This window comes from Vicugna pacos, chromosome 12 (assembly GCF_048564905.1).
Source record: "Vicugna pacos chromosome 12, VicPac4, whole genome shotgun sequence".
NCBI classification, from domain to species: domain Eukaryota; kingdom Metazoa; phylum Chordata; class Mammalia; order Artiodactyla; family Camelidae; genus Vicugna; species Vicugna pacos.
The window spans coordinates 17,211,555-17,239,372 of NC_132998.1; the positions used below are offsets into that span (position 1 = coordinate 17,211,555).

Below are 27,818 nucleotides of genomic sequence, written 5' to 3' on the forward strand. Positions count from 1 at the left end.
ATCAGATCAATATCCGTATCTCTGTCACACAAACATACATGTGTTCTCACTAGTTTCATCTGAGAACATTCTTAATGCTATAGAATCTTCCTTGGCCTCCAAGAACACGTAAAGAAATTGTTTTTAAAGCAATAATTTTTTTTGGAGACTCTATGCTATAGAAAAAGGAAATTTCAAGTGCGATCTAGGGCTTGGGGACACCCCAGATTTCTACATCAAGCTCTAATATTACCAAATAGTTTAGCAGTAAACTTTCAGCTTGTTTCTTCAGCTATAGAGTTAAGGATTTGAAATAAAGAACTTCTAAGGTACTCTCAGCTCTGAAAGTTTACATGGATAAATTGTGTCTGGTGCGTTAGTTGGCGGTTACTACCGGTTACATAAGTAAAACTATTTGGTATTTAATGCAAGGGAAAGCCACAGTTCTGGGAGGAGGCGGAGCACCACTTCTACTTTTTCACTTGTACTACACAGAAACTGTTCCACTGACCAAACAGCTAAGGTAGGTTCCGCTCACAGTGTTTGGCAGTTAATAAAACCTGAGTTTTGGATGCATTCTGCCGCTTTCTGCCTGGGGGCGGGGGGGGGTGTCTCATAACAGAACACAGAATCTCAACCTCACTACTGTAAATTGTAAAATGGATAGAAGAAAAATTGCCCTGCTTCCCCTCCTAACATAAAAACTATGAGAGTGAATGAGCTATTCTTCATGAATATGTTTTGAATGGTAGAAAGTGCCAACTTAGCTACATTCCCTCATTTTAAAGCCAGAAAGTAGCCTGGAAAGCACTACAGTAAATAAGAGGGCAGGGTCCGGGAGTCTACCCTCCAGTCCTACTGCTTATGTAAGCTCTGCGACCTTGGGAAAATCACTGGATCTTTCCAAACATCATGGTTGCAACTATAAATTTGAGATATTAATAGTAACCTTCTCACTTTGTTGCTGAAAATATTCATCTATAAAATGTTGGCACTAGGTCAGGCGCATAAATTGGGTTTAAAAGTTTGTTTTTGCTTAACAGTTTTTCTTATTGTGGTGAAATACACGAATAGACATTTGGATTACTTCCACGTTTTAGCTATTGTGAATAAGGGCTGCTATCCACATGGGTGTACAAGGATTTCTTTGAGATCTTGCTTTCAATTCTTTTTGAGTGTGTACCCAGAAGTGAAATCGCTGATAATACGGTATTTCTGTGTTTATTTTTTATTTCTTCGCAGAACATCATACTGTTTCATACTCTTTTCCACAGTAGTTGCACCATTTTACAATCCCACAAACAGTGCAAAAGGGGTCCAATTTCTCCACATCTTTGTCAACAGTTGATTTTATCTTTTTTGATAGTAGCCGTACTAAAGGGTGTGACGTGCTCATTGTGGTTTTGATGTGCATTTTTCTAGGGATTAGTAATTTTGAGCATTTTTTCCCTATGCTTATTGTTTATTCATATATCTTCTTTGGCGAAATGTCTATTCAAGTCCCTTGTCCATTTTTCAATTAGATTTTTGCTGTTGCTGTTGAGCTTTATTATGGATGTAATGCCCTCCAACTCCAAATGGCAAATGGCAAAATTTTGGCCTTTTTATGGCTGCGGAGTATTCCACTGTATACATATATATGCCACCTCTTCTTTATCTGCTCATCTGTTGTCGGACACTTAGGTTACTTCCATATCTTGGCAATTACAAATAATGCTACTATGAACATAGGGGTGCATATATTTTTCTGAATTAGTGTTTTCATTTTCTTCAGATATATACCCAGGAGTGGAATTGTTGGGTCATATGGTAGTTCTCTTTTTAGCTTTTTGAGAAACTTTCATACTGTTTTCTACAGTGGCTGCACCAATTTATATTCCCACCAACAGTGTACGAGGGTTCAAGAAGACAGAGCCTGTGGTAACATCCTTATCAAAAAACAAGAATAGTCAGTGAAGAGAACAGAAGGAAACTTTTGGATTTGATGGGTGTGTTTATGGCGTAGATGGCTGCGGTGGTTTTATGGATGTGTACTGACCTCCAAAGTCGTCAAGTTGTATACATTAAATATGTACAGCTTTTTGTATGTTAGTCATACGCCTCAATAAAGTGGTTTAAAAATTAGTTTAAACACCAACATTTCCTTTTCATCTCAAACAACCTTAAAATAAGGAAATAAAAAGCACTAAGTGCACTGAAGAAGGAATGATCCAAACCACCCTCCAACACTAAAGCGAGTCGCTGCCCCTCTGACATTGTGAGCCACGGTCAGTAGAGGATGCTGTTGCATCTTTTATAAAGTGCTCCCTCAAAGACGGCTCTCCGGGGTTGTGACCCTCTCTGCTAAGGGCAGGGAGGGAAAATGAAAGCGTTACAGAGACAGGGACTGCCTGGTGAAAATGATTCACCGATTCGACTTCCTGCTGGGCAAAACAGCAAGGACCGAAAAAGCCATGAAAATGCAAGGGAAATCATAAGCAGATGGGGGCTTTGCTGCCAAAACTATCCTGAAAGGAGTACTCCAAGGTGATTTCAAAGACCAGGAAGCTATATAATTGAGGTACTTGTGCACCGCTCTGTCCTTCAATACACGATGTGGTTATCGTAAGAGCTGATCGTTCCTGAATTTCTGGAAGCTTGATCTTAATTAAACAAAGTTGCTCTAACATAGGCTATGGGTTAGGGCAATTTTGATTTACTTCATTGCTTTTTGACTTTTTGGCAGGGTCAGGTGTGTGCACCGCGGCTTGAAGCATTTTTCCTATTGATTGGCTCAGACTGTAGATTCTTTCATGTACACATGAAGATGTATTTTGGAATACGTTTGCCAAAAATAATAGACGTCACCAATACAGATGTTCAAACAGGGCTGAAAGACCCTCAGAGTGGCACAATTGTATGGTCATAAAAAGTGTGGGAGCAGATAACTACTGGCCAGGACTGAGTACCAGTCAGTGCCAGACTCACTGTTTGCAATGTGAATTCCAGCAAGTTGCTGTGCGTGTCTGAACCTCAGTCTCTTTGTTTGTAAATATTCACCATAATGGCTTGCATATGGCAAATGTGCGTTAGCATTCAATATGTGTTAGTGTTATTTATAAATTGTTTCCACTGTCTCATTTGATTTTCTCAACAGTGATGAGGTGGGTGAACAAAGTGTTTTTATCCTCACTTTAGAGACGACAAAAACGAGGTTTGGAGAGCTTGAGTTGCGTGCAGACACCCCCATGCCTCATAAGAGAGAGGGACTCCCGTTCAGGTTTGTCTGAAGTCAAAGACCACACTCTCTTCTGTAACCTACGCCAATGCTTCAGGTGTAACCACTCATGGGCATGAGGCTTCTCTGTGGAGCCTGGTGAAGTGCAGCTTCCAACGCAGTGGGACTGTGGTGGGGCCTGGGGTTCTGCATTCTGCATTTCAAACCTGCTCTGAGGTGGCCAGTGGGCCAGCCGCATCTCCTGGGAACTAATTCAAAATAAGAATCTTGACTCCAGATCCACTGAATCTAAATCCCTAGAAGATGACTTTGTTGAAGTTTAAAAAGCACTGATCTGGGTCATGAGACAGATCAAATAAATGACAAAATAGTAAATAGCTTAGATTTTGCGATCTCCGCTGATTCTCTTACACCTTCAAGTCTCAGAAGCTCAGGTTTCATCCACACTTTCCTCCTCCTGGAGGGCAGACTGGTGTCTGATGAATTAAGGTCTCACTAGGGACCCATGGTTAATTCTTTTTCTCTGTACAAGTTCTGTAAACTTGAAGATTCTCAGTTTTTGCCTGAGACGAGACCTTCTAGCTGAAAAACACTTATGTCTGTGGCAACTGAAATCCCAAGAGAGTGGAAATATCTGACTCCCTGTGAGTTTTAACTACCATTTTATGACACCTTTTTATAAACTCTTAAGTGCACCATACATATCCTAAAACAAGAATTTTAAACAACAGCGTTCATAAAACAACGTGAGACTCTTTGTAGAGCAGATGGGATCTACCACGAGAGATGGGTGGAAGTGAGACAGGAAGGGGGCAGGGCACAGCCATTCAAGGACTGCTACAGCAGTTAGCATCAAAATGGTGAACAATTCAACCCCCAGTAGGTCTTGAGGCTCAAGACGGTGGGAGATTTGACTTCTAGCAGATCTTGAGCTTCATCATACGCCCATTGTAATAGATTAACACTGTTTATAACATGCCCACAGGCGCCAAGACAGCCCCAAGGCTAGCCACAAAAGGTCAAAGAGTGGGAAATGCCCAACTTCCTGGGAATCCCAGCCCCTTCCCCAGGCTAGTTAGACTGGTCCTTCCACTCATTTGCATATGAAGCTACCAACTCACGTAAAAACGGGCAACACTGCCCCTCACGGCCTCTCTCTCTCTCTGTTCGGAGACGGCCCGCACTCTGTCTGGGGAGTGTGTACCTACTTTTACTCTAACCTGAGCACCCAACCCTCACAACTCGAGGCCTTTCTCTTGCCTCTCAATGTATCTCTCTGGATAAATCTACCTTCACTCAACTGTGGCTCTCTCTTGAATTCTTTCCTGAGTGAAGCCAAGGACCCACACTTGGCAGGGCACGTCCCAGGGGCTCAGGAGAAGCCTGGGACACAGCCCTCCTCACGCCCCACACCTGTTTTTCCTGTGTCAGAAGTTCTGGGTGAGACCCGAGGCTCTTGCTTTGAGATCTGTCCAGGAGATCTGAAGCACGGAGACCTTGGGAGACCCCGGCCTTAGCCAACCAAGCAGAAATTGGATTTGGCACCTCTGGTAAAAGCGCTTGAAAGATGTCTCAAGAAGAATTGATGGTGGAATTTCAAATGATGTCCTTTAAAACTGGTTAAATCTCAATAAGTTTTACATTGATGACATGTTGAAATGATATTTTTGGATATTTTGGGTTATTATTAAATTTTCAAAAAATGATGTCATTTTACTTTGGTGACTGAAGCAGATTTGCCCGTGTTTACAAAATGACTGGACTTACTCCTCAAGAGGTCACGGCTGAGTCCATATCACGGCCAAGTTACTGTTAGAGCAATGGTTCTCAAACCTTTTCGTTTCAGGATCTCTTTAAACTCTTAGAAGTTGGTGAAGACCCCAAAAAGCTCTTTATCAGGTGGGTTATATCTAGTGAGACTGATGTATATGTGTGTGTGTGTATACTAACTTGGAATCAAAGTTGATAGTTTATTGTAAAATGCTACTTAATTCTCAAGATCACATTCATCATATGGCAAAAGGTGATGAACTGAAAAGTAGAACTAAATTTATCTGTGATTTAGCAGAAATTGGAAACACTTTATACAGAAATATTTTATATAAGAATGATAAATAATTTTAGATGGATATTCCATAACCTACAAAGCGTCATTTGGAAATACATTCACGCAAACCATATATGGTGGTTCATGGTGGTTTTCTTTTTATTCAAACCATATAACCAACATGTTTGTGGCCAATTTCATACATTTATGTGTATTTCTCCACATGCATGAGGAAGACATATGCAAAGTCTCTCTATCTGTTTTGTAGTATCATCCAGTTGTCAGTCTGAAAAGCACAAGTTCGAAACATACTTAAAACAACAAAATATTCCCTTAGCAGGTAGCAGAGAGCAAGAATGAAGTTCCCATTTCCCATAATGTTACCAACCTTCCCTATTGTATCCCACTGTAAGATTTTCCATCGTAAACTTTCAAACTAAAGTTTTCTTTGAACAGAATGTTTTTCACCAAACCATCTGAATCTTTGAGCTCTTTTCCCACGGTTAAACTACAAGAAAAAACCAGAATCTACACTTAACTGTTCATTCAATCAAGCTACACTTCCTTTAAAAAGTCCACACTGTAATTTTCTCTAAGAGTGGAGAAAACGCTGACATTCAACAGACCAAGATTTAATGCTCTGCTTCAAATCTTTGGCAAATTAGTACACATTCTGAGACTGTTCCCTCATTAGTTTAAAGCAAAAAAAAAAGGCAATAATATTTACCTTGCAAAATTTTGATCACTTATTCAAATGACAATAGTTAGGATTTGTGGGGCATTTTATATGCATTATCTTATTTAATTCATATAACAAACATATGTGATGACTACTGTGATTTTTTTTCCCTTTCTTAAGGAATGCTAATTTTAAAATATTTGTTTCCTTTTTATCGAGATATAATTTATGTCAAACAAAATCCACAGATCTTAAATGATCAGTTAAATGGAGTTTGACAAATACATACACCCAATCACCAATGCTCCAATTAAGGCAAGCAATGTATAGGAACTTTATCTTAATTAACTTGCTTAAGGCTACCTAGTTCGTTGTTGAGCTGGGCTTTGAATCTAGGCAGTCTGGTTTCAGAGTCCACACTCTTGATCTTGCCGTTCATCCTCAGCTGCTTTTTCAATTTAATCTTGGAGTTTAGAGAGAGAGAGAGATTTAAAATTATGCATATCACAACATATATATTGTTTTATTTCCAAATTTATTAAAAATAAATTTACATTTATTAAATACAGGCTGCACAGCTTCAATAAGCTATTAATTTGCCCATTTTAGAAACCAGATTTACTGAATTAAGTGATTTTATTTTTTCTTATGTATATACACCCAAACTAGCTTATATCAGATTATCCCATGATAGGAGAGAGACATTCTGCTATAATCTCATTCAACTATGTTACCAATTGTTTCAAGCTTGAGACCTTCATGCTTGCTTTCCCCAACTCCAAGTCCACATAAGTCGATGACGGGTAATGATAAGTGCTTGTTGGAAACTTATGACTCACATAGTTTTATCGAACATGACAGCTGATACTTTGCAGGCAATAAAGGGGTTTAGCTGATAAATAAATGTTTCTCTGCATCATTTATAAAGTTTCTTATTGATACTCTTTTGTTCCAAGTGGGGTTTAACAGATCATTTTACCAAGTTTCATCATTTATTTATTTATGCTTTAAAACTAAGAGTCTTTACTTTGAACGGTTTCATTTAGGGTGGGACTGTTTCTGGGAAGGATTTGTAGAAGTGTAGAGATCCAACTACACGAGTAATAAGCATGAACTCGTAACCTGAGAAACTGAAGATAACAACATAATGGTACTTTGTATTTGGATTCTGTTATTCTTCTGAGGTGCTGAAAGCACTTTGTGGACAAATACTGAAATTTTAAACTTTAAGACCCACTGTAAATTAAGACAAACATATTATGCCACTTCGAGAAATATTTTGTACTTGCTCCAAGTCATCTCTCTCTACAATGGCTTTGAAGATGATCAGGCTAAAACAAAAAAGACAAGGAGGAGGCTGACTTTGGTCCAAGTATTCATTACAGGTAATCCGAATACCTCCCACCCCCAATATTGCCGAAATACAGTGAAGAACAAAGTGGAAAAGGGAGAGGTTCCCACATTAGAAAATCTTTTTACAGTTCAACACCAGCTTGTTTTTGATCACTTATGAGACTCACTCTTTTGTTTATTTATAAATGTTTGTTATTTTCTGTGCTTAATAAATGTCTATTTTACCAGATAGAACAAATAGGTCCCCAATGTTGAAATTTTACATTTTAGTACTGGAGATACACAAATCAATATAATGTCAGACAGAATTTAGTAAACACCAGAAGACAAATTAAAACTACATAACAGGAAGATTTAGAGGCAGGCAAACTCATGAGATTTTGTTGGAGCATAAATGAAGTTTTTACAGAAGAGGCAGCATATAAATGGTGACTTGAATCATGGCTAGGATTTCTAAAAGCAGATGTTTACGGGGGAAATAATTAAATGTAACGGTTACCAGGAGAAAGGGAGTGGGAAGGGATAAATTTGGGAGTTTGAGATTTGCAAATGTTAGCCACTATATATAAAAATAGATTAAAAAGTAAATTTCTTCTGTATAGCACAGGGAACTATATTCAATATCTTATAATAACCTTTAATGGAAAAGAATATGAAAATAAACATATGTATGCATATGCATGACTGGGACATTGTGCTGTACACCAGAAATGGGCACATTGTAACTGACTATACTTCCATAAAAAAATTAAATTTTAAAAATGTATCTTGTCAAGTAGAGGGAGCAGCATAGACAAAGGTCAATAGGGGCGATGTGTGCAGTACGTTCATGGAACACTAAATAATTTGGTTTGGGTGAAGCGTTAGCAATAGGAATCATAAAACAAGAGATATCTCGGGACAAGAATTTGACATTAAATTGTGGCAAAAAGCCATGGGAAGATTCTAGTTGGAAAGTAGTATCATTACAGCTGTGCTTTACAACAGTCAGTCTCCAGAGGAGTCTCCTGGGGTGTGGAGGAGAGAGACTGATGCTGTTGGAAACATCCTGGAATAACCAAACTAAAGTGCTGGCCATGGAAGGAAAAAGACAGAAGATCCAAGGAACCCGGTAGGAATGGAATCAGTGGGACGTGGCAGCTGAGTGCACGAAGAAGGAGAAGAACAAAGGAAGGGTCAGCGGATACCTGAGACCTCCACTTTGAGTAGGATGCTACAGCGAACGAATGCCCCTACTCTAACAACTAAAAACATGGGATAATTTTTTTAAGCCTATCTTTTATTGAAGCACAGTTGATTTACCATGTTGTGTCAGTTTCAGCTGTACAGCAAAGTGATTCAGTTATACACACACACATATGTGTGTATATATATATCTGTATATATTCCTTTTCAGGTTCCTCTCCATAATGGGTTATTACAAGATATATTCAATATCTCTGTAGGTCCTTGTTGCTTATCTATTTTATATATGGTCGTATATATATATATGTTGATCCCAAACTCCTAGTTTAAAACCCTATTTTTAAAGGCCTGAGAACAGCTATGTAAGTGAGGATCATTAGAACAACTGAAATCTCAAAGAGGAGGAAGTTTCCTGAGGTGAGCGGATGATCTCCAGCTGTTTTCTCTATTTCTGTTTGGAGATTTTGCTGATTTTGAGCATGGCCACAGGCAAACTGCGTTTCTCCAAGCAGAGAGAGGTTCCGCTGGGGGAAATAGAGATGGGCAAAGCTGTTGGCTCAGGGTCCTGGGGTGATACATTAGAAAACTGAGGGGACGCCCAGTCACTGGTTTTTCCCTGCAGCGCATTTGCTAAGGTCTGCTCTGTTTAGGAGGCCAGGAGCTGGGCCTAAAGGCCTGAAGGCAGAATGAATGTATTGCAGTGTCGCAGGGCTGAGGAAACGGAGAATGGCCTCCCCATGTTCCACAGGCCTCCCCTCAAAACCTTAGACTTTGAAGGGAGGCTGGAAACTCTGAAGAGCAGAGCTAGCCCTCAGTCAGTGTTGAGCTGACGGAGGTCCATCAGGCTTCCGTCCTCAGCTGTGCCTTAGGAACAGGGAAGACCGGGAGGTCGGCGAACTGGGCAGAGGGACAGGGTAAAACGAGATTCAGGCCAGATAAATTCTCTGTCAACCCCGCAGGGAGCTGTGGAGTGGGGCTTGCCATCAGACTTGCCTTATGCTGTGTGGACTTGGCCAGGCCTTTAGAACTTGCTCCGTCTCCAGATGAACACAGCCCTAGTCAGAGCAGGGGGACGTGGGGTGCAGTGCCCCGCTGCCATTGAGGCGGACCCTGAGGGAGGCCGTCTGCTGGTCACGCTCCCTGCAGCTGGGCGACAGACCTTTCTTCAAGACGTGGGAAGGCCACCCACGTGCCTATCAGTAAATGGTCTAAATAGTTCAAGTAAAAGAATAAGACCTCAGATTGGATAAAGAGCCAAAAGCTTATTACAGGCAGCTTATTTGCGGACCTGCTTGTATAAGATCTTCCGCCAGAGTTCCGTGGGTGTTCTGTGAGAACTGTTCTGCATGTAGGTGTACGTTTGATGGATGTGTGGGAGGGGGGAGCTCTGCATTCTTCTACTCTGCCATCTTGAAGCCCCTCTGGCAGCCTGCAGGAGACCTCTTAAATGCAAGCACACAGCAGGTTCAAAGAGAAAATGATGGGGAGAAAAAGCTATACCATACAAACACTGACCAAAAGAAAGCAGATGTGACTATTCTTTTAAGAGAAGATGTAGAATTTAAGGCACAAAGCATTATTGAAGACTAAGAATAACATTTCATAGTAATATCTCTCAGCAGAAACATATCTCAATCATAAATCATGCATCCAATACAGGTTTAAAGTAAATGAACAGACAGATTTGCATGCAGTCTTGGTGGGAGACTCTGACACACCTTTCTCAATTGGATGTGGAAGGCATAGAAGAGGTAAATAGCACACACAGAACACAGCATCCAACAACATCATCTCATTTTTTTTTCAACTACACATGCTACATTTAGCAAAATGAAATCCAATGGAAATGCTGGAAATAAAAAGCATGATAATAGAAAACAAGAAGCCTTTGATGGGCCCACTGGTGGACACAACACGCTGAGGAAAGCATTAGAGAACATGATGACAGGTGGAAAGCTATCACCCAGACCGAAACGCAAAGACAAAGAGTGGAAAATATAGGACAGAGCATTTAGAACCTGTAGGGCAATATAGATGTAGACTTGGTAGACCAGAAGGGGAAGAGAGAAAGAGTTGAACTAAAATCACATTCCTTGACAAACTGTTCTTGGTCATAAAATAGTGGTTTTTTGAGTTGCTAATCAGATTTTTTTTACACTAATATTGCTTTTATGAATTTCACTCTGTGTTAAAAAATAAGATTGGCCTATAGTTCTCTTCCTCTCCCCTTTCTTTCCCTCTCTGCCTATCTCTACTCCTCTCTCTCACTGTCTCTCTCTCTCAAACTGATCCAAAACGTGAAGATGTGAACAACAGTCGGTGTGTTACTCTCAGGTCTGCAGATCACCTGGGGCAGCTCTGATTGTCTCTGTTGATCTGGCTGATTCATCCACACATCTGCTGGGGATCACTGACTTCTGCTGGGCTGGGCTGGCTCTGTACCACGTGTGTCTCACATCCTCCTTGGAGAGGCGGCTGTTGAGTACCTATCCTTTTCATGGCTGTGTCAGAGGCAAAGACAGGGCAGAAACTCCTGAAGCCTCTGAAAGGCTAGGCTCAGACTGGCATACTCTCCCTTCACCCGTGTATTATTGGTTAAAGAAAGTCTTAGGGCCGAGCCCAATGTCAAGAGGTAAAAAATAGACAGTGACTTGGATGCAGATGTATGTAGCATAAGGAAACTGCCACATGTTTTAAATCCCTTCTCTTGTCATCGGTTTATGCAAGCATTCTACTCCTTCTTGGGTCAAATTTATATTTTACAAAGAAATTATCAATTTTCTCTGTGTCTTAAAAATGCCTGTTATAGATTGTAGATGGCGTTCTTTTATAATTCTCATAGTATCAGCTACATTATGGCTTCTCCTCGTTTCTAAATCTGTATGATTTTTTTTCTTTCTATGTATTTCCCTTAATCAAGCTCGCTAGGAATTGTTGTTTTCTAATTGGCCTTTTCAAATAATGCAACTTGGGTATATTTATACTTTCTCATATATCTTTTTTCCTATTTCTCTTTTCCCAACTTTTGATACTGATTTTTGTCTCCGTGTTTTCTTCTGATCAGTCTTGCCAGTCCTTTTCTAATTTTTAACACTGTATTCCTTTCTTAAATTTGAAGGCATTCCAGCTTCAGCTGTATCTAAGGATTTGGATATAATGTTTTCTTTTTGTTTTTCCTGTATATCTTTTCGTAATTTTTGTTTTTAGCTTGTGATTTAGAATTTCTTTAGAAAGATAATTCTTAATTTCCAGAGAGTTCCATATAATCAACTTTTACTATTACCTTTGTGTATTTTATTTAATTGATTTGTGATCAGAAAATGCAGCCTGTAAAATCTCTACTATTTGGATTTCATCGAGGCTTCCCTTGTGGCAAAATGATTAATTGATTTTGCACCTATGCCAGTAACATTAAAAAATTGGAAATTGTGTAATATTTGCAAGCAGCATCGTTCTCTTTGTCTCTCCTGCTCACTCTCATCACTCACAGGCACGTATGCACACACATAAGTACACATTAAATGGAGTGTGTTTTTTTTTTAATTATTTTATACATCATTTCTTTTTTCATGTTTTCTACTAAGTATGCGTGATCCTGAAAGAATTGTACCGACTTTAGTGCTGTAAACTCATTTTTAAAAATCAAGTTCTACATATATTTCGGATGTTCTGTTTTGCATGTTTATCTGCTTTTTAATTTGGTATATATAGGTTATGACTTTTTTTTGGTACATGATGCCACTATCCCATTTCATAATTTTAACCTTAAATTCTACCTTCTCTATTATTAATATTGCCATTTCTGCTTCTTTGTGTTTTTTGCCCAGTTATTTTCATCTACTTATTATTACTTAGCTTTTCATACATTTTACCTAAAAATATCTACTGTTCTTTAACTCAATCTCCCAGTGTCGGTCTTTTAAGAGGGGAATTAATCTTGATGCCTTTTAATTTTTCAAATAATATATTTGATTTTATTTCAACTCTATATTGTGGTATATTTGACTTTACTACTTAAAAAAATGTCCGCTTGGTCATTTAGAAGTTAATTCTGTTATCTAGTCTACTAGTAGTTGCAATTTATGATGTTTGTTACAGTGGAGTAATGGTGTTGTTGGCAGAGAGATGTCAACAGAAGAAGGTGCAAAAGGTCTTCGGTGAGAAACCTCTGGAATGCGAACGATGCCCCTCGGGAGGACTGGCGTCTACTGGACAGGAGGGGCTCCTGTGGTAATTCTCACCAGGGCTCTCCCCCTTGATCCGCCTCACATCTGGCTGTTCCGAAGACTGGCCCGCTCATCAGAAGCAAGTAGCTGATATAAACAACTCCGGCACATTCCAGAATGTTTACTGAGCTCTTGAGCAAAACAAAGATCAGTTTCCCAAAACCCCAGAGTACGCCTCAGCGGACTCAGGCTTCACTTTGTCTCAAGACTGTTCTTGTTACTCATTCCAGGACCGAAAATGGCATCTCTGTCAACTCAGCAGAACTCATCTTTTCTTCTTTCCTTTTTTGGTTGTTTCCTTAATATTTTTCACTTCTCAACCAGAGTTATAGGGAAGAGGATGTAATATATCCATTAGGCATATCGAAGTGCTTCATCATTTAAAAACATTTTATTGAAGTATAGTCAGTTACAATGTGTCAATTTCTGGTATACAACACAATGTCCCAGTCATGCATATACATACATATATTTGTTTTCATATTATTTTTTCATTAAAGTTTATTACAAGATACTGAATATCTTGTAATAGCCTGCGCTATACAGAAGAATCCCCACTGTTATTAACAGAATGATTTGTCCTCTGAAACCTCTCCATCTTTAGTAGACACGGCATTGATCCCTGACCCCTATAAGTATGTTTGACTTCTCTCTAGCATACTTTGGTATTTTTTTGTCTTTGTCAAGCATCCTCATGGACATGGAGCCTATCACAAGTTCAACTCATTCCACTTAGCTCCCTTTTTCCCAGAAGGTCGTAAGTCATGTCGCTACTTCCATTTCAAGTTAAGTGTCTTTTTTACTTTGCTCTGATGTAAGAATGTATTAATACATTTCCCCCCTTTTTGCTAAATTTGGTTCACTATCCTAAAATAGACATGTCAAACAATATGTTCAAATTAGTGTTTTCCCCAGTTTTGAATTCCCCATTTCCTTTTTCAATAACCCTGGAGTTGCATCTAAGTGTGTTGTTTCCATTAAGTGTGCTAATTTTGTATGAAAAATAAAAATAAAATTCCAACCCACTCCAAGGGCAGGTGAAACACTACACAAGCACAGAATGCATGATAGCTCGGGAGCATCCTGTTAAACACGCGAGGGAAATGAAATGGATATTGAAGACAAATAAAACTCTTCGAATTTTATCTAAAATTCCCTACTTCTAGCTATTAACGTCACGGTTATTAAAGTCATTTTAAACTGTTATCTCATGCAGTTTTAGTAGTGTGCTCTCGTTTCTTAAAGACTTTCGGACAATTGTAGATATAATTATTAAGATTACTGTAGTCATCTGTATGTCTCAGCCCAGTCAAAACCAATTAAGAAAGAATGCTAGGAAGTACAGTCCAATTGACATCAAGAAATGTCAGCAATGTTTACAGCTTTGCCCAGAGTTCAAAGTAGGGTACAATATTTTTATGTTCTTGTGTTCCACCGGAGGCAGCTCATAAAAGATGCTTGCATATTTAGATCATGTACAGCTGTGGATGATACCGCCCACAGAGAGTGAGGCTCTGACCAGGTGAGAGAAATTCCTTTTGGCTGTTCCCCAAGGGTTTGTCAAGGGTTGGGTCCTGAACACCCACCACCTTTCCTGACCAGCCTGTTCTGCCTGACTCTGGCTGCATGCCTGCTGTGAAGGTCCGCTTCCCAGAAACACCCTTCCTTTTTCTTGACGCTTGTAATCAAATACATATTTCTCCACTCTTCAACAAAAATAAGATACTGACCCACATGCCCACCACACAAAGGCATTTTTGTTCCCAGCTGGGTGTCTCCTCACGGAGATAAGACCTTCAGTACATATTACTTCCTCAGAGGAGAATTTAAAGAATATTTTACTTCTGTCAGCCTCATCTCCCTAGTGCTTAGATCTTACTGAAACAGCTAATGCTTTAAGATCCAGCCTACCGTTAAGTTTTCCCTTTATCTATTTCAAGTATTAATAAAGTGCTTGAACAGTGTCTGACCCAGAGTAAGTCCTGCAGAACTCTTATATTCATAGAAATGCAGATTGTCTTTCTCTTAATCTATAGGTAAAAAATATTTAAAAAAAATTATCGACAGCTTAATTGCGTCTTGTCTGACCCCTCGATTAGACGTCTAGACCTGTGGGATTTAGGATACTCTTGGATAATGGCCCTGGCAGTGACCTGCTTCATTCTGAAGCTGTTGGGGAATCTGAAGCATGTCTAAGAGATAGACTCCATTTGTTACTCATACTCAAGGGGAATGGCTTTGCCGATGAGGTCTAGCCAAGAATTCAAGACATCATTAATGTAAAGGAAATGGAAAATGCAAATAAGGGCCTTGAGGAATTCAGTGTTGTTTACGAGCGGAAATTAAGACAGATACAAAATTTTAATTAAATAAAGACTCCCTTTAGTTGTTAAGTTGTAGAATGTAGAAAGTTTTCTGTGACACGTCCCTGCTGTTTTATCCATATGGATGTGCTGCTGAGTGGGACGTTAGGATAAAATCCTAAGCAAATATTTACATTGTTTCAAGAACAACTCTCAGTCAGTTGTTGTTGGGGGAAAATGAATGATGTTGAGGGAAGAAAGGAAAGTAGGCTTTTGTAACCTGTCTCTGCCGGGATGGGTAGAGATTTGAACATGAAAGAAGGATACAAAACAGCTCAATTAAGGTTACAGCAAAGACAGGCTACAGGGTTCATGGGTGGCCCATTTAAAGAGAAGAAAACAGGGGATGAAGAAAAGAGCATAATATCATGGCAACATGAATAATTATTGGAATCTAGATATTCAAGAATGACCATCAGTGAATAATTGAGAGCATGCAGTCGTGTTGGGCTCACCAGAGATTAAGGGAGTTGCCTTTAGTGGGGTAGAGATGGTATTTCAAGTTGAACTCATGGATTCAGTGGTGTCTTTGTAGTTTGGAAGAGCAGATTTTCAGGTAGGGTGTTCTATTTCTTGGAATGATGGGCTAAGACCCTACTAGAAAAAAAAAATCTGCAGAAAATACTTTAAAACCTGCAAGCAACACATGAAACAATTACCCAAAGGTACTGGGCAGTGAACAGAAGATGCGCTCCCTCGAAGGAGGGAGCACAGGATGTTTTCTTTAGCTCCTCCCTCCACAGCTCTTATCCTGGGCTACGTGCAGTCTTGGGGATACACTCAGGAGTCGGCACTCGCATGGAAAGACCCAGAACTTGTGGCCAGTGAAAGTAAAAACAGCCACAAAACCTGATCCACTGAAGATAGTGGGTAAACCTCACAAGGGAAAGAACCAAAAAGTGGATACTTAATTTGTCTGCCTACATTTTTGATGGAAACCTGCACCACGCACACATGAAGCAGACACAAAGCAACCCAGCTAAAGGCGCCTGAACTGAGACGAGAGAGGCCACCCAAGAAACCCAGCTGAGTCTGAAGTACAAGCCCCGTGGAGAAAATTAGTTTCTAAAAGCAAATGCTCAGCAGAGTAAAATAACAGAATCCAGAATCTCCACAACTTAAAATTCACAATATCCAGGATAACCTTGAAGACTGTCCAAAATATGAAAGACCAAGAAAAATTCATCCAGTCTGAACCTAAGACAACAAACAACGTGTTGAAACTATTGATAAGGATTTTAAAGTGATATAACTACTCTCAATAAAGTAAAAAAACAAAAAAAGCAGAAGTAAACCAAAAGACATATTTTCAGTGAATGAAAGTCTCAGTGGAGAATTAGAAACTCAGCAAAAAAAAAAAAAAAAAAATTGAAAACCCAAAAAAGGAAACTGTGAAAAAAACCAAATGGAAACTTTGGAACTGAAAGATAAACTTTATTAAATAAACAAGTGAAGGGATATTTTCATGAATTGCAAGGCCATTTTCATGAATTGGAAGATGCAATTTTGTTAACCTGCCAATCTTCCCTGAACCAGTTTGTAGATTCAATGAAATCCTATTCAAAATCTGAACAAGCATTTTTGAAGAAATTGATAAGCCAATTAAAAAACTGACGTGGACAATGAATATACGTATGTTCATGTATAACTGAAAAATTGTGCTCTACGCTGGAAATTGATACAACATTGTAAACTGACTATGACTCAATTTAAAAAATAATAAAATAAAGCAGGATAATAAAAACAAAAACTGATGTGGAAAAGCAAAGGACCCAGAATTCTTTAGGTAGGTCGGATTACACAGACTATCTACTGGTGGGAATGCACAGTTCCTAGCAAGGACAGAATAGCACCATCGCATTTACCCAGGAATTCAGCTATCCAGAAAAAGTGGACGACATATGACAAAACGTCTTTGTGGAGGAATAAAATGGCTACACAATGCTCTTGCTCTAAGTCCAGAAACTGTTAACATAAAGCAAGCATACAGGTCTAAGTGCGTACGTATGTGCTTGTGTATTTGATGGAACATCAGATCCATGACAAGATTCTCAGAAAAAAAGAGTTTCGGAGTCTAATATGGCTGGGAAATAATGATCCGTACCTAATAATCTCTCTGTATTCACCATGCCTGTTTAATTGAGCCATGGCTCTGAGATTTACTGCAGGTCCAAACCTATTTAACATTATTTTCCACCATATACAACTTGAGAAAAGTAGTTGGATAATGCATAAAAAGAAGATTATTCACTTAAATGTCTTGGTCAACTGTTATCTTCTGGTGGCATTCAGTTCTTCCTCAGAGGGATATAAACAGCAAATCAGGGGCAGCAGGACTGTTGCTGGAAGTGCACATCTGAAAAGCCATCATCTAATTAAAGCAAAAAGAAAATGAATTCTTCACAGTCCAGTAGGTACCAAGGACACGCATGGCATACTACTTAGCAAGGTAGAGTTACTAATAAAATGATCATAATGACCATAATAGGGAAAAATGATATTATTCTCATTCTATGTATTTAATAAGTTACCAATTTCTATTAATTCTACCATTAAAATGTCTTTACTATTGGCTCTTTATATGCTTAACATCTCTTTCCCAGTTCTGGCCCTCATTGCTATTAAATTACTGAAATAATAAGTTTTTTTAAAATTTTAATTCAATTTTGGAGGGGAGAGGCAATTAGGTTTATTATTTTTTAACGGAGGTCCTGAGGATTGAATCCAGGACCCTGTGCACACTAAGCACACACTCTACCCCTGAGCTATCCCCTCCCCTGTGGAATAACAAGACATTTTGAATATTGTGTACATTTAAAGTGAGGAAGTATATTGTCAGGGTTAAAAATATAGACACTAAAACACCTGTAGGCAATATTTGAAAGAATGTGGAGGGGGGAAATCTTGAAATCATTTAATGCTATCTTTCTAAGATTTTTTTGGGATTTGAGCTCCTTCGTAGCATTTAGCAGAAAAACATTCAGTTGCACCCATTTACTTAAGTTGATTCTTGTTTTAATTTCTCCCACTGTATGAAGGTTCTCAGATCAGTAATTCAAAATCTGGGAAAAAAGTCTGAATGTCTGAATCATTTCTTCCCTGAATGGCCAACCTGCAGAGTTACAATAGGCTTTGCATGGAGAGGAGTAACTTAGCAGTGGAGACAGTGAACATTAAATTTGGATGCATAGAGCATGTTCAAGGGTATCAGCCTCCATCCCAGTGGCCAACGTCCAGAAGAGCAGCAGAAGACTATCAAATGAACATCGGGTTTAACTGATTAGCTTGTTAAAAAATATTAGTGACCTCTGTGTGTCATGACAGCCTGAAGTTCAATAGGGTCTTTCCTCAGCTCATAGTTTTTTTCTGACTACATTTCTAATCATTTCAGTCAGACTTCATAGGGTGGCCCACCTCGCCCCTAAGATAATTTTTACTTTTTCTACCACATTTTCTAATGCCGTTGTGCTCTTCTTGAGCAGGCCTGCTGGTTCACTATTTCTCAGGGAACAGGCCAATGGCTGCCTTTGTCAGAAACATCTGGTGTACTTGTTAAAAACTGTCCACTTCTAGGCCCGGCCAAAGGCTGTTGGAGAATGTGTACTTACAATAAGATGACATTTATACCCACTAACATTTGAGAACCCCTAAGCTATTGGGTTGTGCTGAAGAGACAACGAGACAATTAGCATCGACCTTCATCTGTTTAGACAAGCACAATAGTGGCTGTTCTTGTCTTCATCAAGGGAAGACTTTCTAGTTCTTGAGAGTCAAATAACAGAGAATTAAGACTCTAGATCAGCTTTAGAATAGGGTTGCCAGTTAAAACACGGAATGCCCAGATACATATAAATTTCAGATAAACAACAATTAGTATATGTATGTCCCAAATTCTGCAAGGGATGTACTGATATTAAAATTATTTATTGTATATCTGAAATTCGAAATAACTGGTTGCCTTCTACCTGTATTTGCTGAACTTGGCCACCTGACTTTAGAATGACATAGGTCTGGGTTTGACTCTGCCATTTATTATTAGTTGGGTCATCTGGGAAAAATTTCTTCACCTCTCTAAACTTGAATTTCCTGAACCATAAGATGAAGCAGCAACTACAACAAAATAAAAAATAAGCCAAACCAAAGAATCCCACAAAAACCTACCTTACTGGGTTATCAAGAAAATTATACAACATTTATTATATAATGTAATCTTTCTATGTAGGGTCCACTATGTGTACACTGTCAACACTACGTATAGTGTCTGGCATATATTAAAAACTCAATAAAATGTAGCTTTTGTTGTTATTGCCATTGCTAATAATAAATTAAAATAATACATTAATATTATAATATACACGTTAAATGGAGCATCTAAGCCTGCATAACAAATATTATTTGTCAGAAAGTGACAATGTATGTTTGCAGACCGCACGTCAATGGGGCATACGAAGCAGCAGTTTCAATATTCTATCTTGTGTTCACTACCTCCTTCTTATGCTTGGTTCTTTACCATTATTCTATCACTAATTTAGGAAAAAAGTATGGAAATTTATGCATTTTCACTCAAGGCTCCCTCTTGTGGTTGTATGTTTTACAATTGATTCAGGAAATCTAAGCACTTGCCCCTTATATAAAAAAAATATACATTTGATACAATCTTTCACACAAATTGAGGTAAGTTCATTAGATTTTTCTATATCAGATAGCGTTTCAATAATAAAAATTAATATTGTCAATGTGTTTCAACCCAACTATTAATGGCAGAAATGTGTTTGCCTATTTTTAGCTTTTCTTTTTCCTGTTTGCTTAAAAAAAAATCACCTCTGTTGAGAAAAAAAAAACTCTTTTTTTATAAAGTATTCTGATGACTATTGCCAATTATCCAGAATCTTGATGTCGTACAAGTAAGGAATGTATATGCCATGCAGTGCCATATGTCAACTTATTTGTTCATTTCTGAGGAAATTTTGTACAAAGTAATTGCTTATCTCCTGGCAAAATGGATAAACATTGAATTTGATTTGGCATTTTTGCAATAAGACATACTTTTGAGGTGCTTTTGTAGTTCTATGCAATATTTGGGGGAAAGATTTTAGTTATTTACAATAAACGTATTTTTTTCTAGAATGCATAAACATTATAAAGACCATAGTTCAGGCTCTAAATTATTTATACATTTCTGAGTACAAACATAGCAATAATTCAAAACCAACATCTATAAATCGCAACCATGTAATGTTAAAAGAAAGAAGAGTTGCAGAATTAAATGTAAAATATGATACCAACATATGTGTATAAAACAAGCAAGTCGATACTACACATGTTTATGGATGTATTTCTATGCAATAAGGGTCTGAAGCCATGTAAGGAAACAGTATTCACCAAATGCGGAGCAGTGTTGACCTTCACATGTATTATGGGCAAGGGTAGAATGGGCTCAAGGTCGGTGGCGTGAGGAGCTTAACCACATCTGTTCTACTTTATGTTTCAAAAAAGAGCTCTGAAGCAGATATGGCAAAATACTGAGATTTAATAAGGCCAGTGGTGATTGTACACAGATATTCTTTACATCATTAGCTACAGTTTTCTGGATGTTTGGAATATTTCATTTAACATGAGATGGGCACCGCTCTCGGTCACTCTCTCCCATCACATCCACAGCTCCTTGGGCAGGAGCTGGATAACCAAGCCACTGAGGGGTCAGGGTGGGGAAGCAGCTGCTCGACAGAAATCTAGAGGCAGATGCACCGATGCGTGGGCTTCAGCGAGGCTGCTCAAGCTCAGTGGGGAGAAGTCTGTGCCTAATTTAGTTATTCTGCTTGGTGACTCAGAAATCTTAAGAGTGAATGGGATGTGTGTGTGTGTGTGTTGGGTGGGTACACAGAGGATGGACCAAAGAAAGGAATGTGGGATAGGTGTTTATAGAAGCAAGATAAAGTGATGGCGCTCTTGTGATACCAAGAAGAAGCTGAGACTGGCTGGGCCAAAGCGTGTCACATGGAATCCCCCTTGGGAGTGGTGACACCAACAGATAAACCATGATGTATTGTTCCTATTTTTCATGTGGGAGAACTGGCTCTTTCATCCGCAAAACAAACATTGTCCAAGTGTGTGGTATAAAAGAATGACTTAAGATATGGTCCTGTTTTCCCTGGTGGAGCTCACAGTCCAAGGGGGCGGGTTAGGGAGAGATAAGAAAGCACGCCATAGTCACCCAGTGCTGAAAGCGTGATGCTGGTGGGCACGGTGCCAAGCAGGTGTTGGAAAAACCTTTGCATCACCATATGATGCATGGTTTTCCCTGTGATTCCTAACAGTGTTCATCTTTGTAGATTTGCAAATTTTCTTTTTCCATGAGTAGCTAGCCCTCTGTCTTTATTCTTAAAAATAGACTGAGAATAAAATGATCAAATCAGAAAATTTGAACAGACACTGTAGTCAAGTTTACACAAAATATAATTGAACTTAAAAAGCTTCCACCTGGGAATATGTAATCCTTCAGGGCACTCTTTACCCCTCCAGATTATGATGCAATCATATATGCATGACGATTAAAAACACATTTTATTTTACAGTATGAAGGTCTTTCTAATGCTGTTTTATGTACTAATTTCATTTGTGAGATGAATAAAAAGGACTTTTCATTGCTTCATAATTGTATTCTTTTTCCATTGTTTCCCTGTTGTGTTTCTCTGTGCATATAATGACACAAAATATATAATTCTAAAAATTATATTAAACAAGTTCTACATATGCATATCAGAGAGATCTGACAATTTTTGAAGATCCGTAAAATCTTAGCAAATGTACCCACTTTTAGACACAGTGTGAAATACTTTATTTCGTAGCAGCACATTCTGGTTTTCAGCCCTCTGTTTTCATCATATGGCTTAAACTAATAATGGCCAAGTTATCAGAGGCGAGGTTAAAAGGATAAACTAAGTCGTCTTCATTGGGTCTTGAACGTTGTAAGTCACCCATGATTCTCAATATGATTTATTGGGTTGACAGGAAAACAAAACAAAACACTTCTTCAAAGTCTAAACTTACGTAAATAAAGTATCGCATTTCAGTTATGGATATCTGTGAGTCTTGGATTCTTTTAAACAAACCCTTTAAAGGAGTTGTTTTAGGATTGTCATCAAAACAAGAGCACCTTGTAAACACAGTCTGTCGCTACTTTGAAGGGCTGCTCTAAGCTTTTAAAGGGATTTTCTTGAAGGGAAGACCTGGAGAGAGGGGAGGGAGCATTTGCGATGTGAAAATCTTGGCAGAGAAGTATTATTTATACCACTCATTAGAAAAATCTGTTGGGACGAATTTTGCTTTAGAGGCAAATTATTTTGTCCGTATAGCGCATAAAGTGAATGATCTTTCCTAACTCGATTAAGCTAAAGAGTTAGAATCAAAATAAATAAATAGAGGACTTTGGAAAGTTCCCTGTTAGACTTTTCCCGAGGCACAAAATTCAGGGTCATTGTCGCAGTAAAATTGTCTAAGATTCTCTAGAAATCTCTGTGACCTTGAGTCTCCAATTTGTCGTTTTATTCTTCTGTGCTTTTTGTTGTATGCAGAGAAAAGTATTTTTTCTGGGAATCATTTGGCCATTGATATACACGACAGAAGTATCAGGTTTGCCTCAATATGAACTTTTTCATCGAAAAGAAGAAGGATGCTACTGCGCCTTACCCAAGGAAGGAAACCAAATGGCAGAAAAAGCAATGGAGTTTTTTCATGGAACTTCCTTTTCTAGTGTTATTAACATCATAGCAATTCTGATAGTGACAGACAAGGCAGAAAAATCTACCTCTAGTTTTTAATTTCATAAAAGACGATGTTATCTGACAACATTTTTATGAATAAATAAGGTGGTTTTCTTTTGCACAATGAAGTTTATTTTATAGGACCATAGCTTCATAGGCCCATATTCGTTTTGTTTATCCTGGCTCTGGGGAAGGACTCTGTGCTCTGTTTCTGATAAATTTCCCCTTGTGCTCAGTTATGACAGATATTCCTTTGAATATGGTGTATGAAAATATTCTAGCATCAAACCAAGGGTATCTAACCTTATTTATGTCTGTATTCTGTCCTTAAACACAAACAGCTGTGCACACATACATCTGTCTCACGTCTGACCAAGTGCTGCTGTCCAGGACTTCATATACACAAATAAATGTTCCCTGTTTTATGGGAAATCGTGGCTGGCGCAGCAGGAGTTTCAAAACCCACATGCATTTTTCAAATCTTACTTGCACAAACAAAAAGAGGAAAAATACAGACAAACCAGGTTTGGAATTGCTGACTTTTAGAGTCAGTACAGAATGGCTGCAGAATCCCTTATTTTGACCGAAAAAAAAAAAAAAAGTAAAGGGAGCACGTATGTAAAAAATTACAGTTTGTCAAAACTTTTAGAGCCTAAGTTATACTTTGGTAAAGAAAAAATAACTCTAAAGTCTTCATTAGGGCTGCTTCCTGCGTGAACTTGGAAAAGCAACTTACTGACTGATCTGTAGTAAGCCCAGAGGAACAAAATCTTGCTGTCTTTCTCATTTGTACTATTAAACCCTCTGAGAAGTCACAGTCCAAGCAGAGATTCAAGAAGTTCCTCATTCTGATAAGATTAGGACCTATGTTTGCTTGATTTCATTCATTGTTTTGATGTGTTCCCCAGTTTTCTCTGATGAACATGAGCCACTATAATCAATTAAAATAATTTTAACAATAATATCCCATAGCTTGCCTCGAGTCAAAACTATGAATAGAGTTTTAAAAATCTGTATTATTGTATTAGTGTATTTTTTAAAAAAATGTTTTGTTCATTGTTTCACCTTACCTGAAAAAAAGTCATACGACCCTGGAGAATTAATTTTAAAATAAAATGAAGCTGAAAGCCAGTGGCAGAATGTATCACCACCGATGGAGAAACCAAGGAAAGCTCTTGAAAAGTGCTACCCGGTTTGTGATCTTTGGCCAACTTCCGGTCATATTACAGATCGTGGCTCTGTTTTGTTTGGGATACTCACTTATCATTTAATTTTTCTATACCTGTACAAGTCCAGCAACATATCTAAGGAAATTTGAGATCTTTCTCAAGAATTCATAAATTATTTCTCCTCCAATTGCCAATTCAAGATGCCCGGTGACATGTGTTTAATTCACCCTCCTCTTTAACCTCATTAAATTACACTAAAAACGTACTAAAGAAAAGAAGTCTTCACTTGGAATGTTCCTAAAGATAGCAATGCTGGTCGCCACCCATGGTGAAAGTGTGTCTTCAAGACATTATACATTCTAGCATACAGTGCACTTGTTTATGGAAGTGTTAATATTCAGATGGATTCTGGACCTCCAGAGTGTTTTATCCCAGAGAAAAGCAGAGCCTCAACAAAGCTATTCTAAGAGATAAGCTATGTAAAAAAGTGTGAAGCAAAATCATTTTTTTTAATGTGATGGGCAGATTGAAAAGCTGAATAGAACAAATGTCACAGTCCAAAGTATGAAAAAGAGCCATGGCCAAGAACAACCTAAAAGTATCAAGTCCTCAGAGAATAAGAATTTGGGAAGGAAGTACAGATGGTCCAACATACTTCCAACAGGCTGCAACCTATCAAGATTGAGTTCCTCTTAAAGGGTGGAAGATGTACCTTGAACACCTACACAGCATCCTTCGTTTCCAACCCAAGAATTACTTACTTTGCAAGCTAGAAGGATTCAGTGATTGCTAGAAATGGCTGTTATTCACTGAGAAGAAAGACAATTAGATGGTTGATGTTGGGGTCTCAGGAGACAGACAATGTGGGTTTAAATCCCGGCTCAGCAGGTTACTAGCTGTGTGAGGACAGCTACTTAAACTTCCTGTGTCTTTTTTCACTCATGGGTAGAATGATAAATGCTGGAGAGGATGTGCAGAAAAGGGAACCCTCTTACACTGTTGGGGGGAATGTAGTTTGGTGCAGCCATTATGGAAAACAGTATGGCGATTCCTCAAAAAACTAAAACTAGACTTACCATATGATCCAGCAATCCTACTCCTGGGCATATAACCAGAGGGAACCTTAATTCAGAAAGACACATGCACCCCAATATTCACAGCAGCGCTGTTTACAATAGCCAAGACATGGAAACAACTTAAATGTCCGCTGACAGATGACTGGATAAAGAAGTTGTGCTGTATTTATACGATGGTATGCTACTCAACCATAAAAATGAATCAAATAATGCCATTGGCAACAACATGGATGGACCTATAGCTGGGGAAAATGGGAATATACCTACATTATAGAGCTGTCGTTAGGATTAAATGTGTTTCTGCAACATCTCAGAGTATCTCGTTTGGCACACAACACAGTAACTCAATATTATTCTTATTATCATCATCCAAGAAAATCAGGAAAGTTCCACAATGCTCTAGTTATGTAGTATCGCAATTTAAAAAAAATCAACAGTTCCCTGGTAGGTCTTAAAAACAGTATTGGAGGCTGGTGTTCTGAGTTACTTGTATTTCTCACTGAGATTCCATACGTACCTGGCTTTGTCCCAATTCATTTGACATTTAGAAATGTATGTTTTCTTCTAAAATTTAACTCAAATATCCAAACATGCAAGGTGTCTTCAAACCACTCATAGATAATCCTGGTGGAATAGATTCATTGTGTCAGGTTATCTAGACTGTCTTTTTTGGGGGGGAGTTTTAATATTTTTCAGATTCATAATTGCTGGAAACTTAACATTATTCTGGGTCTTAATGCGGAGTAGGAAGGAGTGTCCAGCACGGAAAAATCTTTTTAGAATTTCAGTCCTTTCACAAGTCTTCAGTGTGAACTCTGTTGATAAAAAATGACATTTATGGGGGAATTAGTGTTGTTTTAACAGCAGGTTTCAGTTCTTGCCTTATTTCCTCCCGCCCTTCCCCCACCCCCTGGATGCTGAATCTGCCAATGGGCTCTTTAGCAGGCTTCGGCCTGTTCGAGTCGTTGAGCCAAGTCTGACCACGGCAGGAAGTACCGTGAGCCAAGTCTTCTGAGGGGGCTTCAAACTGAGTCATGCTGGAGGCCAGCCTGGTGCACTGGGCCAGAAAGTGGGGCCCTGGGTGTCCGTGCATCACCTCTGGGCCCTTCCACCCTCCCTCCCATCCTCTCCTGTGTTACTTGAGGCTTCTACCTCCTAGTTCATCCCCTAGAACAGTTTGCAAAAAGGTAGAATTAGAGGTCTTATAAATCCTGCCAGTATGTTTATGTTACTGAACATATTACTGCAATAGGCTACACTGGATGAGAAACCTGCCTCAGGCTGTGCCTGTGTGTGTGTGTGTGTGTGTGTGTCTAGGGGTGAGGGCATTGAAAGAAACCAGACAACATGAACGGCTAAAGAAAGTCTGAGTCTTTGGTTTGATGTGGAATAGGCTTCTCAGGATAGACACTTAGCTTTTCACAGCCAAAAAAAAAAATGATCACCAAATTTGATTTCATGCGGACTGATTTTTCTCTCTAAGACAGATGCCGATCTGACACAATGTGAGCTTTCCTGAAGTCTTTTCTGCGCACTTGGTGTGAGTCTCGTCCTCAGGACAGCCATCATCCCCTCAACTTCAGTTACTCACTTATTGGGCGTTGCCAGGCATTGGAGAGAGAAGAGGGAGTGAGGTTAACAGAACCTACGTTGTGGAGCCCAGAGTGATGGAGAAGGTGCTACTGAAATAGAGAAGAGGAAAGCCTCACTTTCCCCGGTGCATGGAACACCAGGGGACATTTCCTGCACTAAGGCTTGGAGGATGAATAAAAGAATCATCTCGTCATTCAGTGAGTGCTTATTCAGCATCCATTTGTGTGTGACATTATTCTGGTGCTGAGGATAGGGTCATAAAGAAAGACATCCAACACCCCTGACCTCAGGGTGCTTAGAGTCTAGTGATGGGAACAAACAAACAAACAAACAGAACAACAACAACAACAACAATAATATAGGTATTTTAGATGGTGATAAAGGCTACGGAGGAAAATCAAGCAGGAAGGAGGGAAGAGCAGGACGTGGGCGGATACAACAGAGATGGGCTGGCCAGGGAAGGATGTCCTGAAGGGACTGTGAAGAACTACGGCAGGAGGAGAAGGAGTGAGCCTTGTGTGAATCTGAGGGAAAAATGCGCGAGGCAGAGGGACGCGCGAAGCAGGTCTGGCATTTTGGGGGAGCAGTGAGGAGTGAGGAGGCTGGTGTGGCTGGAGCAGGGCACAAGATAAGGCAATAGTAGGAGATGAAGCCAGAGGGGTAATGGCGGACCGGACCGTTAAGGGCCCTTTGGGTCATTTGCAGTTAAGTTTGGCTTTGAGCTCGGAAGACACTGAGATTGACATGGTCTGACTTACACCCTTACAAGATCACTGTGACTGCTGTGGAGAAGAACTCAAAGGAAACCAAGCCTGGAAAGGCAAAGTTTGAATGTCTGTCATCCGTATGATGGGACCCCTACCTTCAGGAACTAACCATCTAGTCACAGGAGAGAAATGTGAACTGGTTTTGTAAACGGTCTGAGTGTCCAATGACTGACACTGATTTGGGGCCGTGCTGGGGTCCTTGCTCCCCACCTGGCAGTCAACCCTGATTCTAGTTTAGGGATCTGACTCTTTCCCACTCTCTGATCAAGTGGTTTGATGAACCCCATTGCCCAGTTAATAGATGGAATTGTAACATAAACCTAAACCAATGGGCAGAGTCCAACCCTCCAGCACAACTTGAACGTGAGCAGGTGACTCAAACTCACCAATGACGCCCCGAT

General features: G+C 39.2%; 1 long non-coding RNA gene across 1 annotated transcript in view; it reads right to left on the minus strand.

Moving 5' to 3' along the window:
- Positions 1–6,317: 6,317 nt before the first annotated feature.
- Positions 6,318–27,818, minus strand: part of LOC140700429 (uncharacterized) — a 98,290-nt gene continuing 76,789 nt past the window's right edge. The window contains exon 3 of the long non-coding RNA XR_012078819.1: positions 6,318–6,385. This is a non-coding gene — a long non-coding RNA (uncharacterized lncRNA). The remainder of the gene's footprint in view (positions 6,386–27,818) is intronic.